General features: G+C 28.7%; 1 long non-coding RNA gene across 1 annotated transcript in view; it reads right to left on the minus strand.

Moving 5' to 3' along the window:
- LOC111624248 overlaps positions 1–13,276 on the minus strand; it is a 69,428-nt gene that overhangs the window by 51,994 nt on the left and 4,158 nt on the right. The gene's annotated exons all lie outside the window — the stretch shown is intronic.

Here is a 13,276-nt window from a genome sequence, read left to right on the forward strand (position 1 = left end):
AAATAAATATTTATAGCATTAAAGACAATTTTTAATGCTATAAATATTTATTTTTAAAAAATTCAATTTAAAAAAAAAACTGAATATCAAATATTAAAATTATAAAAAGTTTTTAAAAATTCATAAATTTATTTAAAGTATATTTTTAAAAATAAAAAATTATATACAGTAAAACCTGTCCAAAACGGAATCTGAATAAACGAAAACCTGTCTAAACGGAAAAGAGCGATTTTCTGTTTAAAAAAAACTGTTCAAAACGTAAACTTGCCAAACAGGAAAAATATTTGGTTGTCCAGCTTACACAGGTTTTACTGTATCTAGATGTATATAAGGTAAAACCTGTGTAAACCGGAATTACAGGGTGGTTATAATTAAAGTTGCGCTACTCAGACCTGTCTAGAGCCCGTTCTCGTGGACGTATTTTGATGAAATTTGGTATATATGTTATATGGACCATGGGGAAAAGGAAAATGCCAAAAAAATATTTAGTTCGAATTTTTACCACTAGGTGAAAAATGGCGCATGAAGAATAGGAAACACAAAATGGAAACACGCAAAAGATTTTTATTCACAGCATTTGTTCAATGTGCAATCCATTTGTATCAATCTTCTTATTTTCTTAGAAATATTTGATAAAATTACTTAGTGTTTTTTAATTATTATTTTTTTAAATAATAATTAAAATTTCTGATATATTTCTGATCATTTCTGATATATTTTTATTGATAAATTAGCTTTTAAAATATTTACCATTTAAACAAAATAAGTTGTTTTAGTGGAATTTTAAGATTTAATTTATAAAAATCCATCAACGAGTTGTATAACTTACCCACCCGGAAACATTTAAAACTACATGTTGCGCCATCTATTATGATATTTTATTAATAAAACATTTTATATTATTGCTTATTATAAAATGACAAAAAAAGCTTAATTTTGAGGGGAGGGATGAGTTTAAAAAAAATTGTAAGTGCTAATAACGAGTAAAATCATTAAGTCCGACCTTACTCGAGATAAGAGACACGACCTCCCTCTATCTCCTCACCCTCTCGACCTTTATCCACCAAAATTTAATAGCATCGATGCCCCTAATACCAAAACCTCCCTGCAAAATTTCAGAAATTTTCGACAAATAACACGGGAGTTATTAAGATTCAAAGAGGGTAAAGAAAATCATGCCTCACACAGAACCCCTCTCACCGATTATTTTTTTACTCGACGTTTCAAGGGGTTTTTTGCATTGCCTAATAATCTGGGGAGAGATCATTTTCTGACCCATCTCTTTACTTTCCATCTGTTATATATAACAACAGAAAAAGTAAAAAATTTAAGTATAAAAATTAAGAGTTAACTTAATAATTTGGAACTTAATATTATGCTCTATGAGAGACCTTGAAGTATATCTGTATATAAATATTCTAAACAGAAGGCAAGTAACTAAAGTTCGGTTTACACTATGATGTGAACCATTTTAAACGAACGAAAAGAATACGAACCGAAACAATGGCTAAAAAGGTTTCGAACACTAGTTGTGAAAAATTGTTTGGTGAAACTGAAATTCGGCAAAATTTAACTCCTAGCAAACTGGTCGAATACTGGTCGAAAGGGGACGAACTGGCAGTTCGAATCCATTTCGTAGCGGTTCGTATGCCAGTGTGAGTCTAGCTGAAGACCCTCTCTATGGTTTGTAACCGTACGAGATACTGAGGTTATGAAATCCATGGATGTGGATTCCCATAAAAAGATTAGATTCCTCGACTCTCTATCACTGATAAAAAATCAGTTACGGGTAGGAAAAAGAGTAAGAACAAAGGAAATTTGGCAGTTCGGAGAGAGAAAGATGTGGAAAACGTTCCCCAAGTTAAGTTTTTTAGCCTTGGATATGGGGTTAGCAGACAAGTTTAAGGATATTTTTTTTAAATTTCCAAAGATAAATTTCAAGCGATTTTGTATGTTTTATAAATATTTTTTTAAATATAAAAAATGTGCAAATAAGGACTATTTTGATCAATTATCACACAGCAAGTTCTTGCTTACTTGTTTAAGTACAGTACGTACGGTACACTTTAGTAGAAAGAGCTGTGCTAAATATACTCTGTTGAAAGCGCTCTAGTAGATCTTTCAATATGAGAAGATAATGGCAACAATTTAACCTTTGCAGACATATTACAGATAAAGACACCAATTTTTAGATAAAGATAGTGTCTAAAAATTGATGACAAAATGTGATAGTGAGGGGTAGGTAGTGACATCATATTTGAATGACCCCTTATATGCATTACTAAAATATACAGTATCACTTTTCTTACGGTAGTTTAAAAAAGAGTTGCTAGTGTCTCATTCATTCTAGTTACTGCATACTATGCCTAAAACCATTTTTTTTTTGCACTATTAACAGTGAAGACAGATTTTTACATTAATGGATATTAAACTTTTTTAATATAACTAAATTGTGTATATCAAAAATTAGATAATTATTATCTCATTTATTATTTTATGAATTCTAGAATCTTTTGAAAGAGAGTCTAGGGTCAAAACGACTTTTGGCCCTTGGTAACTGCATTATGGAAAGGAGCAACAGTAAAAGAGTCTGATCGAAAATAGTTAATATTAATTAAGGCTAAGAATTTTTTCAGCTGGAGAATTTTTGCTTCAGTCTAACCACCTCTTTTTTATTTATGTGTCTTATACGCGTTAATTTCTGTACGACTCTGCCGGAAAGTGAACATAACCCCCAGTTGGCTATTGAATATTGTCACCGTTCTTGTGCCCTTTTTTTAAAGAATAAACGTGCTAACGTTTCCTCCTTTCTGCATTTATGCACAAGTTTATCATCCGACAAGGAAAAGCAGGTCTTTCGAGAGATGTCATATTTCGAAGGAACGACCATGTAAGTCCTTTGGAGTCAAACCACGCAGAAAAAACTGAACTTATGCGTTGTGCTCCTCTCTCAATAATTAGTTTTTTTAGGCATGATACCTGTTTACTCATACTTCCCGAATGCTGATCTGAATATATGCCGTTTCTTTAGAACTCAGGAGGATGTCTCCATGATGCCCAATGGAATGATCGAGTAGGCTAAAGATGACCGCTATGTAAACTAGACTGGAGAGCAAGTCACTAGAAATATTCCTGGGTATAAGGACCGATAGGAACAATTTGAAGTGACTAATTAATTAAAGACAAAATAAAAATTGTACTAAAGAAAAAGAAGTCCTGTTGGTCAACCAAGGGCAAATCAGTGTATGACTTATTTACTCAGGTCGAAAGTTCTTTGAGAAAGCTGTTTAAGAGTATTAAAATATCCTTTCCTGAAAGGATAACCTTGCTAAGGATCATTTTATCAATGGTTTGATTCCTCCTATAATGAGAAATATTCTGAGGGCAGCTCCAATGATCTGTTGCAAGCTACCATATAACTGAAGAACGAAGAATAGATTGATTATTATGACTGCATGCTCTCTCAAACAAGTGTAAGTACGAGTGTCAAATCGGTTGATAATAATTCGAAGAAGAAAAATCATGAAGCTCGTTTATTGACCTTCCAGCAAAGGATGGATATCATATGTAAAATGAGTAAATTGATGGAGTACTTTAAGAGAGAGAGAAGCCAGTGCTAGCGATTGCTAAGTTATGTTTTCGGTGAAGACAACATTATGCCAAAAATTGCTCCAGTCAATGCTCTCAAATTTAAACGAATGGAAAGATTGCACTTTTTTAGCAGTAAAACTATACTAATTGCTTAATGTAATTATCAAAAATCGGCTGTAAAATTTGGTTAAACAAATGCTATTCATAATTTATATGATAATATAATAATAAAATGTAAATATCAAGAAATGTGAACAATTTATAGGATCTATTTTCAAGATAAGAAAATATGAACAAGACTATTTTATATAATGTATGTAAGGAAAAACATTACTTGAAAAAATAATAATAATTTTACAAGAAAAAAAAGAAATACTACTTAGTTTAATGGAGATAGTTTTAGTAAGTGAATTAATATTTCATCATAAGACTAAAAACATTAGAAAGGAAAGAAAAAAATAAAGCAATTAGACAAAAAGCATAGTTATCTATGAAGAAAGAACAAACAACAGCAAGATTTATTTACAGTAATAAAATTGATGGTAGAGAGGCAGTGATCAGCAATAAACTTAATATTTATAGTTGCTTAGATAAGGAAACATCCTGGTATTCCAAAAAGTACCAATTAATAATTACTTGAAAGAAATTTCAATATTAAAAATATTTTTATATGAAATTAATTTAAATACTGAATCTTATTTCATTAATGTTGAAAGCAAAAAAGTTATTTAAAATTGTAATATTTAAATTTTTCACAAAATTTTATATGAGAAGAAACTCAGTCATCTTGTCTTATTTATTTATTTTTTAATATTTCAAAATCATTGTTTATAGTTCTTTGAAATATTCATTGAATTATAAAGTAGACAAAATGGTGATCCAAGCATTTTTATTTTTATACATATTTTTAATTGCTATAAAATACAAGAAGATTCAAGAGCTATTTACTTCATCTTACATTAAATATTTGTTTTCTGGTTTTTTCCCTTATATTTTCAATGACATTCTTTTATTCTTTATAAAATGTTTAATGAAATATTTAAATAAACTATTTGGCTATCTGACAAAATACTTTTTTAACAGTAATTTTTAGAGTTATCAATGAGTGTAGTTATACAATTTTTTTTTTTTTGAAAGAAAGTAATCCTTTCAAAAAAAACTCTTTATTCGATTAATTTTACAAGATTAAAAATAAATTATGTAAATAAATAACTTAGCTGAAAATAGAATTAAAAGGAAATAAGGAAAATAGAATGAAAATAAGATGTGACTCTTCATAAAAAAATAGCAAATGTAATTACCATTATCTGTTAGTTTTATCCTTTCATATTTCCTCTCCTTTGTTCCTATTACATAAACAAAAGAGGAGGAGGAAAGGCCATGTTGGAGATTCTCTTTATTCTTGCTACATAAACAACAGAAAATGAGATGAATCATGTTAGAATTAAATTACTATGCCTTCTATCATATAGCTTTATTCTAATTTTCTTTTAACCATTTTTCAAAACTACCCAAAAGTCTTAAAACAATAAATTCTCATTAACAAAAATGCTGTTTTCAACACATTTATTTCTGCTATAATATAATTAAATGCATTTAATTATAGTATAGCAGAAATGTATTGAATTCAATTAGAAAGAAGTGAAATCTAACATTATAAAACTCAAATGTATGGTTTTATTTCTACATTGATCGAGATTTTAATTTCATTGTTATACATATTAGCCAAAACCTGTTAAATATTCAGTTTGATCAGAATAGAACTTGCCAATTAATTTGAATAAAATTAATACTGAATAAAATTTCTATTTTTATAAATGCTATTCATCTCGCCGTTCTTAACTTTATAAAATTCACTTCCGAAAGGAGTAAAGATTTTTAAAATTATATTATTTTCAAAATTTGAAAAATTTTCTTTAAAATTCAGTTTCTTTTTTTATTTTAAATAAATTTATAATTTTTACATATTACTTTTTGAATATCTCATTGAATATATTCTTAATATAAAACTTATTTCCATTCACTTTTTGTGAATATTTTAACATTTTTAAAAGATTTCACAAACTATGTTAATTCGTTGTCATGCCTGCACAATGATAGCCTTTTGGCAATTCCTTCCTATTATATAAGAATGATTTTCACAGTGAAATTAATTAAAATTTCCAAAATATATTTTGTTCATTACAGAATAATTACTGTTTTAAATATATTACAGAGTTTAACAAGAATAATAAGAAGAAAATATATTTTAAATTGCTAAATTATAATACTTCATTAAATTACTGGTAATTAAATTTTTAAGTAGCATCACCATTCTTAGTTATCATTGTTAAATATAATAATTCAAAATTTTAATAACTGTTTAAGATAATATCTTATTTTTATTTTAATTATCTGTTTTAAATATTTCTTTCCTCTACTTAAGAAATGTTATTTCTTAAATAGAGGAAGGACTGCATTTATTTTGTCGTATATGGATACTAAACTTCATTTTTCTTGTATTTTATAACCATCTGAAGTTCAATAAGTTTTATCAAATTTTTGGTACTTCCACCATATTCACTTTCTTTGTTTGAATAAGTTCTTGGCAATATTCATTTCAGAAACTTCATATCTATCAATGTATCTATAAAATATACATGATTTTCTATAATAAATTTCTGCACTATGATTTGATAAGGCCTTAATAGCATCACTATGATTTGATAAGGCCTTAATAGCTTGACACTCTCATGATCTGTCCAATCAAAACCTCAGAAATTTTTCATGGTTGATTTGACTTGATATTTCAAATCCATTTTCTCATCACTTGGCCATTCCTTTTGTGAATCAAGTCAAACCCATGATGACATGGAAAAAGTCCTCCTAGTGCCCATAGGACAAGAAAAGTTATAAGGTTATTTATACCTGTACACATTATAACATATCATAATATTGAAATGATGAAATGTATTGAGTATAAATATACTGCAGTACAAAATGATGAAATGCCTTATTATAACAATGAGGTATGAGAAAATCAAAGGCAATGTCATGTCATTTTGAGTGTGTGTGGTGACTGAATTCCTCATTAAAGAAGAAACTCTTATAGCTGACTTTCAACAACGATCAAAACATGTATATAGAGAAATTTTCATAAGTTCAAAGTATCAGATGATCAGTTGATGAGTTAAATAAAGATGGCAAATAAGATATCACAGATCATTCCCAGAGTAATGCCTGCAGACAGCCTCTAACAAAAACAACAAAGACGGACTTCATGCTCTCATGAAATAGAATCAATTTGTGAAACATTTTGGAATCAGTCACTGGCAACTGGATAGAGTTTGCACAAAGTTTATATCACAAAGTTTATTTCTGTTGGGTCTCTTGTTTGCTATAGAAGGATCAGAAATTGAAATTCCACATACAATCTAGACCTGATTACTTCAGATCTGCTGAGTTTCATAAAGAATCAAATGTTAAGTCAGCCTTAAAGTATGAAGCAGTCACTCAAGTTCATTGTGTGTGGCACAATTAAAATGGATTTCAAATGTAAGGGAATTTTCAAACATCCATAATAATGGCAAACTACATTGATCAGAATGGAGATTATATATAAAAGTAAATAGATTAAACTGAGAGATGCTGTTTGGTTTTATATTCTTGATCTTGGAAAGGTTTTTCTGTAGAAAAATTTCTTTCTTCATTAGGTTTAGCAACAAATACAAAAGAAGCCTTCATCATGAATGAAGGATTTGAAGAAATGCTATTTTCTTTTCAGTGCCATTATTTAGAAGTACAATTAATGTGGCCAAAAATTCAGTACAAACTTTGTATAGAGTAGAATCTTTTATTTGCAGAAAACTTAAATCTAATTGTAACAAATTATCTTCTTTTACATAAAAATTAGTGACAAAAATTTTAAATTATCTAAAACATATGCAGAGGAAGCAAAACTTTACTGAAAAATAAATTTTTGTTATTTCTTTTCATGTTTTATTAATGGAACATTAGGTAAATTTTTTCATATTCTTTAGAATTTGAATTAACAAGAATTTATTATATTAAAAGATTATTATAAATTCCAAAACAATGAATAGAAGTTAAAACAAACAATTATTTATTGTGACATTGTCACAATGCTGGGCTGCAATCCTCTCCACCTCAAATTATCAATAGTAGTGTCTTGCCCCTGTACATCATACTTTTCTATTAGCAATAGAGTTGTGCCAGTCATCTTTCTAACTCCTTTCAGAGAAAATTTTTTAATTGAAATAACGTGACTTCTGGTTTGTACAGGAGGTTCATATATAGTCAATTGGGGCCTCCAGCCTGTAAGCTTTCCATATCTGGTCTCAACTTTCATCTATCTAACTCAATTCTCAAGATTAAGGAAGGTATAGATGGACAACAGTGGAAATTTATAGGTCTACAACTTTTTCAAACTGCAGCTCAATAGTATATATAATAGTTAATATATATTATTTACATTTAAAATCTGTTTAATAAATAAAATAATTTGAAAGAAATGATGTAGAAGAGATTAGTTACAATATTAGAAAAAAAAATCAAGAGATAATGTTTAAAATTTCTGTAATAACTTAACATTATAAAAAAAACTTAATTTAAAATAGTGTTTAAGATAATCAAACACTGATTAGAAAAACAAAATTGAATAATTCTACTTTCAGCTACAAAATTCAAGGAAACTGAGAAACTCTCTTGGGATGTTTTTTGATTAATACTACAACTATCACTAAACAACAAAACATGTAATATGATTTTGGAAAAGATAAGATTCAACATCTGGAAATTATAAATTAAAAACCTGAAATTGGTGTTTAGACACTAGATCAAACTAAGGGGATCACCCAAGGCCAGACTCAAAGTCATAGTATTGCTTATCTGGAAATTTAACTGCAAAGAGATAACCAAAAATTCCAGAGCTAGGACATACTAGAATGCACAAATCTACCCAACAAAACAGATCAAATTACTTGTGTGGAAATAGACAGATCTTGTCTGTTATTACCTCAAAAAGAACGTCCTGTTTTTAAGTGGAAACTAACAAGAAAAGTTAAGCAAACATATAAAAAAAGAAAAAATATATGACATCAGCCAATGGAATTCCTTGGGAGATTATAAAGCCTGTTAAAGAATGGAGGAATAAGAATAGCCTTATTTTTATGTTGTCGGACAAAGAATGAATCCCAAGTCACTAAAGCAGATTTCTATTGTAAAAGTGTTTAGAACATACCAAGCAGACAAATTCAGAAATATTGGACTGATGTATAGAATTTCAAAACAAATAGATGCTATTTGGAGAACCCATACTATTTGAGAACTCTAGTTGTGCTAAGCCACTCCATTTGTTTGATTACATCAAGACACACAAACACTAAGAAATTATAAATTAACCACTTTGAAGACTAATGACAGTAATGAGTATATGATGAAAACTTTGATAGATTGCTAAACAAGCAACAGATAATACATTGGGCTAAACATTTATAGACATTTTTTACATAAACCGAAAGGCTTGGATCCGAAGAAATGCAAACAGCTGACAGTCCTGGACTTTAAAATCTGTATTCCTCCTGTGTCTCAAGGCTATCTACATTCTTACTCTGAAACTCATATGGATCATTAAACCAAAACTGGAATGAGATTATTGCTAAATATTTAAATCTTACAGTGCATGGTTCTTATTTCACCTTTAATGGTAGCTTTTAACACAAAAACCTGAGGGATTCGTGGTTAAAATCCCAGCATACTGTTTTTAATTACATCAGAAACAGGAAAGAGTTACTCCTGTATCAGAGAAGAGCAAGATCTATCAGATATTAAAATTAAAAGTTGATAAAGAAGAGAAATCCCATTGATCAAGAAGTTAAATTCACTTGCCAACAACTGAATAAAGAGCATAAGAGAGATATCTAAAAAAGATTTTACTACACATCCTTACATCTCTAGTGCATATGGTAGAAATGAAGAGGTACAAATACATCAGGATCATCCATGGGTAATCTATCCCACTTTAGTAATATACATAAGAGCAGTTGAGGAATCATTAATAGCTCAAAGATGATTAAGTTATCAACTCTAGAAAATATAGCAATGGACTTAGACCTTTATATTTTGGTAATATTAAATAAATAGACCAGAATACACTTCAGCAAACCTCACTCATCCAAGTTTAACTTCAATAGCAAATGGAACTCATTTGGCTGCTGTAAATATATATACGCACACACACATTTACAGCAAATGAGTATAAATTTTGAGTTTACATTATCATAAACAACATTTATGATAATGTAAACTCTAAATTATGTTTAAATAGACACATTTAATTTCAAGCAACACATTTAAATGTTCTTTGATTATGTCAGATCTAAAGATGAAAATGTGAAAATTCCTAAAATGTTTATCTTATTAAACAGTTATCAGGCTTTTTAATTTGTGTTGAATGTCTCTTTAGTCTCTGGATTTAAATATAGAGTCATCTTTCCAGTTAAATCCTTAAATGAAATTTTTGGGTATATAAAAAAAATAGCTTTATGAAATGGCTTTATGAAAAATTATTAACTAAAAAAAAACCACACAAATTAAGTAAGTGGAGTCTTTCTAGTTTTTAGTTGAACAAATTCTAATCTCAGATTATCAATGTTTAGTTTTTTCATTTACCCCACTTTCAATTGAAATAACTTCTAAACTATTCAATTTCTCTTAGCTGGCTGTTATATTTTAATTTTGATAAGTTTCAATTGTATTGATATAATTAAACAAAATGTTTATCTATGTAAATAATGTATACAAATATATGCATAAAGCAAACAGCTAAATGCATATATTGTCAAATTAAGATGATTATGATATCTCACTCATAATCAAATACTCAATAAAATGTCATTGTAATGACAAGTGATGATGTATTCTAAATATGAATCATTACATAAGAAATATCAACATTATATTATTCTGAATTACATGTTATTTAAATGCATTTTAATTATTGAAATACTGGTAAAGATATATTTAGGAATTAGGATTCCTCAGAAGATTAGCATAACTAATGATATTGAATAAAACTGTAAAATACATTTGTAGTTTAATAAGGATAGCCTCATTTACAGAACACGTTATTAAACCAAATAAAAAGTTTACAAAATTTTGATAGAACTAAGATCCTTCATGAGCATAAAATATCAATATAAATTTAGTTGAAATAAATCATATTCTTTTACCAACCATTAGGTAACCTATAGTTAATTAAAAATCAAGAGGAATGCTCTCCAACACTTAAAATACCACAAGATTAAAAAAAAAAAAAAATGCTACCATACTAAGAAATCATGCAAAAGGTGAGTATGACATTTTATAAAAAAATTTATGTGGGTATTTAGAACAAAAAAAAATATATAAAAAAACACAAAAGATATTCTCAAAGCCAGAAAGAAGATAGCTTTCTTGGAAAAGATGTCAGATACTGCAGTATAAAGTTAATAAAACTGATGAACACTTAAAAAACAGTGCCAAATGTGTACATTTAATAAATACATAAACACTATCTTTCGGCATTAATATACTTTAATTCTCATGCTAACAAGTACTTTGAACATTGATAAATGTCCTCCTAATAAGTAAGACGTTAACGAATTTAAATGAAATTTAAAGGAAATGTTCTTTAATGTTTCCTTTCTATCTTTTATACATCATTTTGCGTCATTGATTTCATTTGCGTTTGAAAATAACTTTAGAAATTTTCCACCAGTCTGGATTTGTTTCCTAGCAGAGTGCTAGGCCAACATCTTAACTGCTCAGCCATTCAGCTTTCAGTTGGTATCAATTAATGACATGATGTCACTTATGAAGTGATTATTTTGGATAATTTCATGTATCAATTATTGTCAAATAAATCATTTTTAATATTAATATCAATTGACAAAACAAGTTTAAATGATCCATTGATATAAAAATATGAAATAATACATTAAAAACTACTTTGTAAATTCATTTGAAACACCTGAAAATGTGAAGTAATATAAAATCAAATAAATACATTATTATTGATAAACAGAACATTTGCCAAATGTACCATTTGATGTCACTCACTAAATGATGTCAGTTAATTGACATCAATTGTATTTAGAATTTAAAAATATGAAAACATTAAGAGGATCATTTAATAACAATTCATATCATCTCCATCATTTAACAATGCAGTCATTTACCTGGTAGAAGGGAAAGGACTAACCATTTGTTACTATTTAATATCAATTGGCATTAACTCATATCATTTGAAATCATTTACCATTAGCAAATGATTTCAAATGTTTTTACTAGGAAAACTTTCAGCAAGCAGAGAGAATTTGAAAAAAAAAAAAAAACTGAATATTGAAAACTGGAGATATGTATGCAAATTGGAATTTCCATGAACAAATTTCCTATTTTCAAACAGCAGAATAATACAAACAATTCACGAATTCTCGACATATAGTGATTCATTGTCTTTCTAAATAAAAATTTTTTATGGTTACATTTAATTTCTGTATCTAGTATTTCATATACTGTACCTTATCATTATAAATAAACATAAAAATATACCATGAACTTAACCTTTATGAGACAAAATAATGAATTTTCCTGTGATGATTATATAAATATTTTTCGTAATATGACAATTGCACTTAGAACTTGTAATATTCTTGGCATCATTTCTTTTCATCAATAATTACAAGCAAAGTCGGCAAATTTGTTGATTCGCGTAGTAAATGCCTTTAGAATTGTTACTACGGTCGCTACAGTCATTTCGTAACTACCGTAGTAACAACTAACACCGTACGGCCGATGCACACCAGTGGAAAATTGAAAATCGCAACGAATGTCGACGACAGATTCAACTAATCGACTTTATCAATTGTCAAGGTGAAGATAAAGATTGACGCCGACTGTCGTCTGAAATTTTCCGCCCGTGTGAACCGGCGGCAACGCTACTTGCAAATGGAATCAAGATATATGCATAGTTTTAAGGGGGAGGGCGTCGTGATAGAGAGAAAGAAAGTTGAGACATTGTCTACAAGGGCTTTTTTGTGATATTGGTAGTATGTAGACCAAAACCAATTCTTTGTTTTCAAGGCAAAGTTACGCCTGAGTGCAATCAGCGCCATCTCTATGGGAACGCTGATCCGAAGTCAAATCATGGCGTTCGAAGATAGTATTTATACATCAAATGCCTTTTATCTGTATTTTAGATAATCAGTTAAACGTTTGGTTCAAACACAACCGACAATAGACTTATCATATACTAGCGTAGGTTTATTCAACAATTAAATTTATCAACACGCAAAAGACCAGTATGCATTTCAACAGCAAAAAACAATGTTATCAAAATGCATACTAGTCTTTTGAGTGTTGCTAAGTTTAATTGTTGAATAAACGTACGCTAGTATATGATAAGTCTATTGTTCGTTATGTTTGAACCAAATGTTTAATTAATTATAGCGTTTGAAGCTTCTTGTATAGTGTATACAAAACTCTTTTTTATAGATTGTTCTCCCCGTTTTTATAATCAGCGGGCGCCGCTGGGATTAGGCATACATATTTTCGAAAGAATGCCATCAAAATTTTCAAAATTGGGGATAAATTTGTAACACCAAATATTAATTAAAATCTTGAGTCGGACAGTGATGCTCAATATTTT

This window comes from Centruroides sculpturatus, unplaced genomic scaffold (genome assembly GCF_000671375.1).
Source record: "Centruroides sculpturatus isolate CEXI.00-Female unplaced genomic scaffold, Cexi_2.0 scaffold353, whole genome shotgun sequence".
NCBI classification, from domain to species: Eukaryota; Metazoa; Arthropoda; class Arachnida; order Scorpiones; family Buthidae; genus Centruroides; species Centruroides sculpturatus.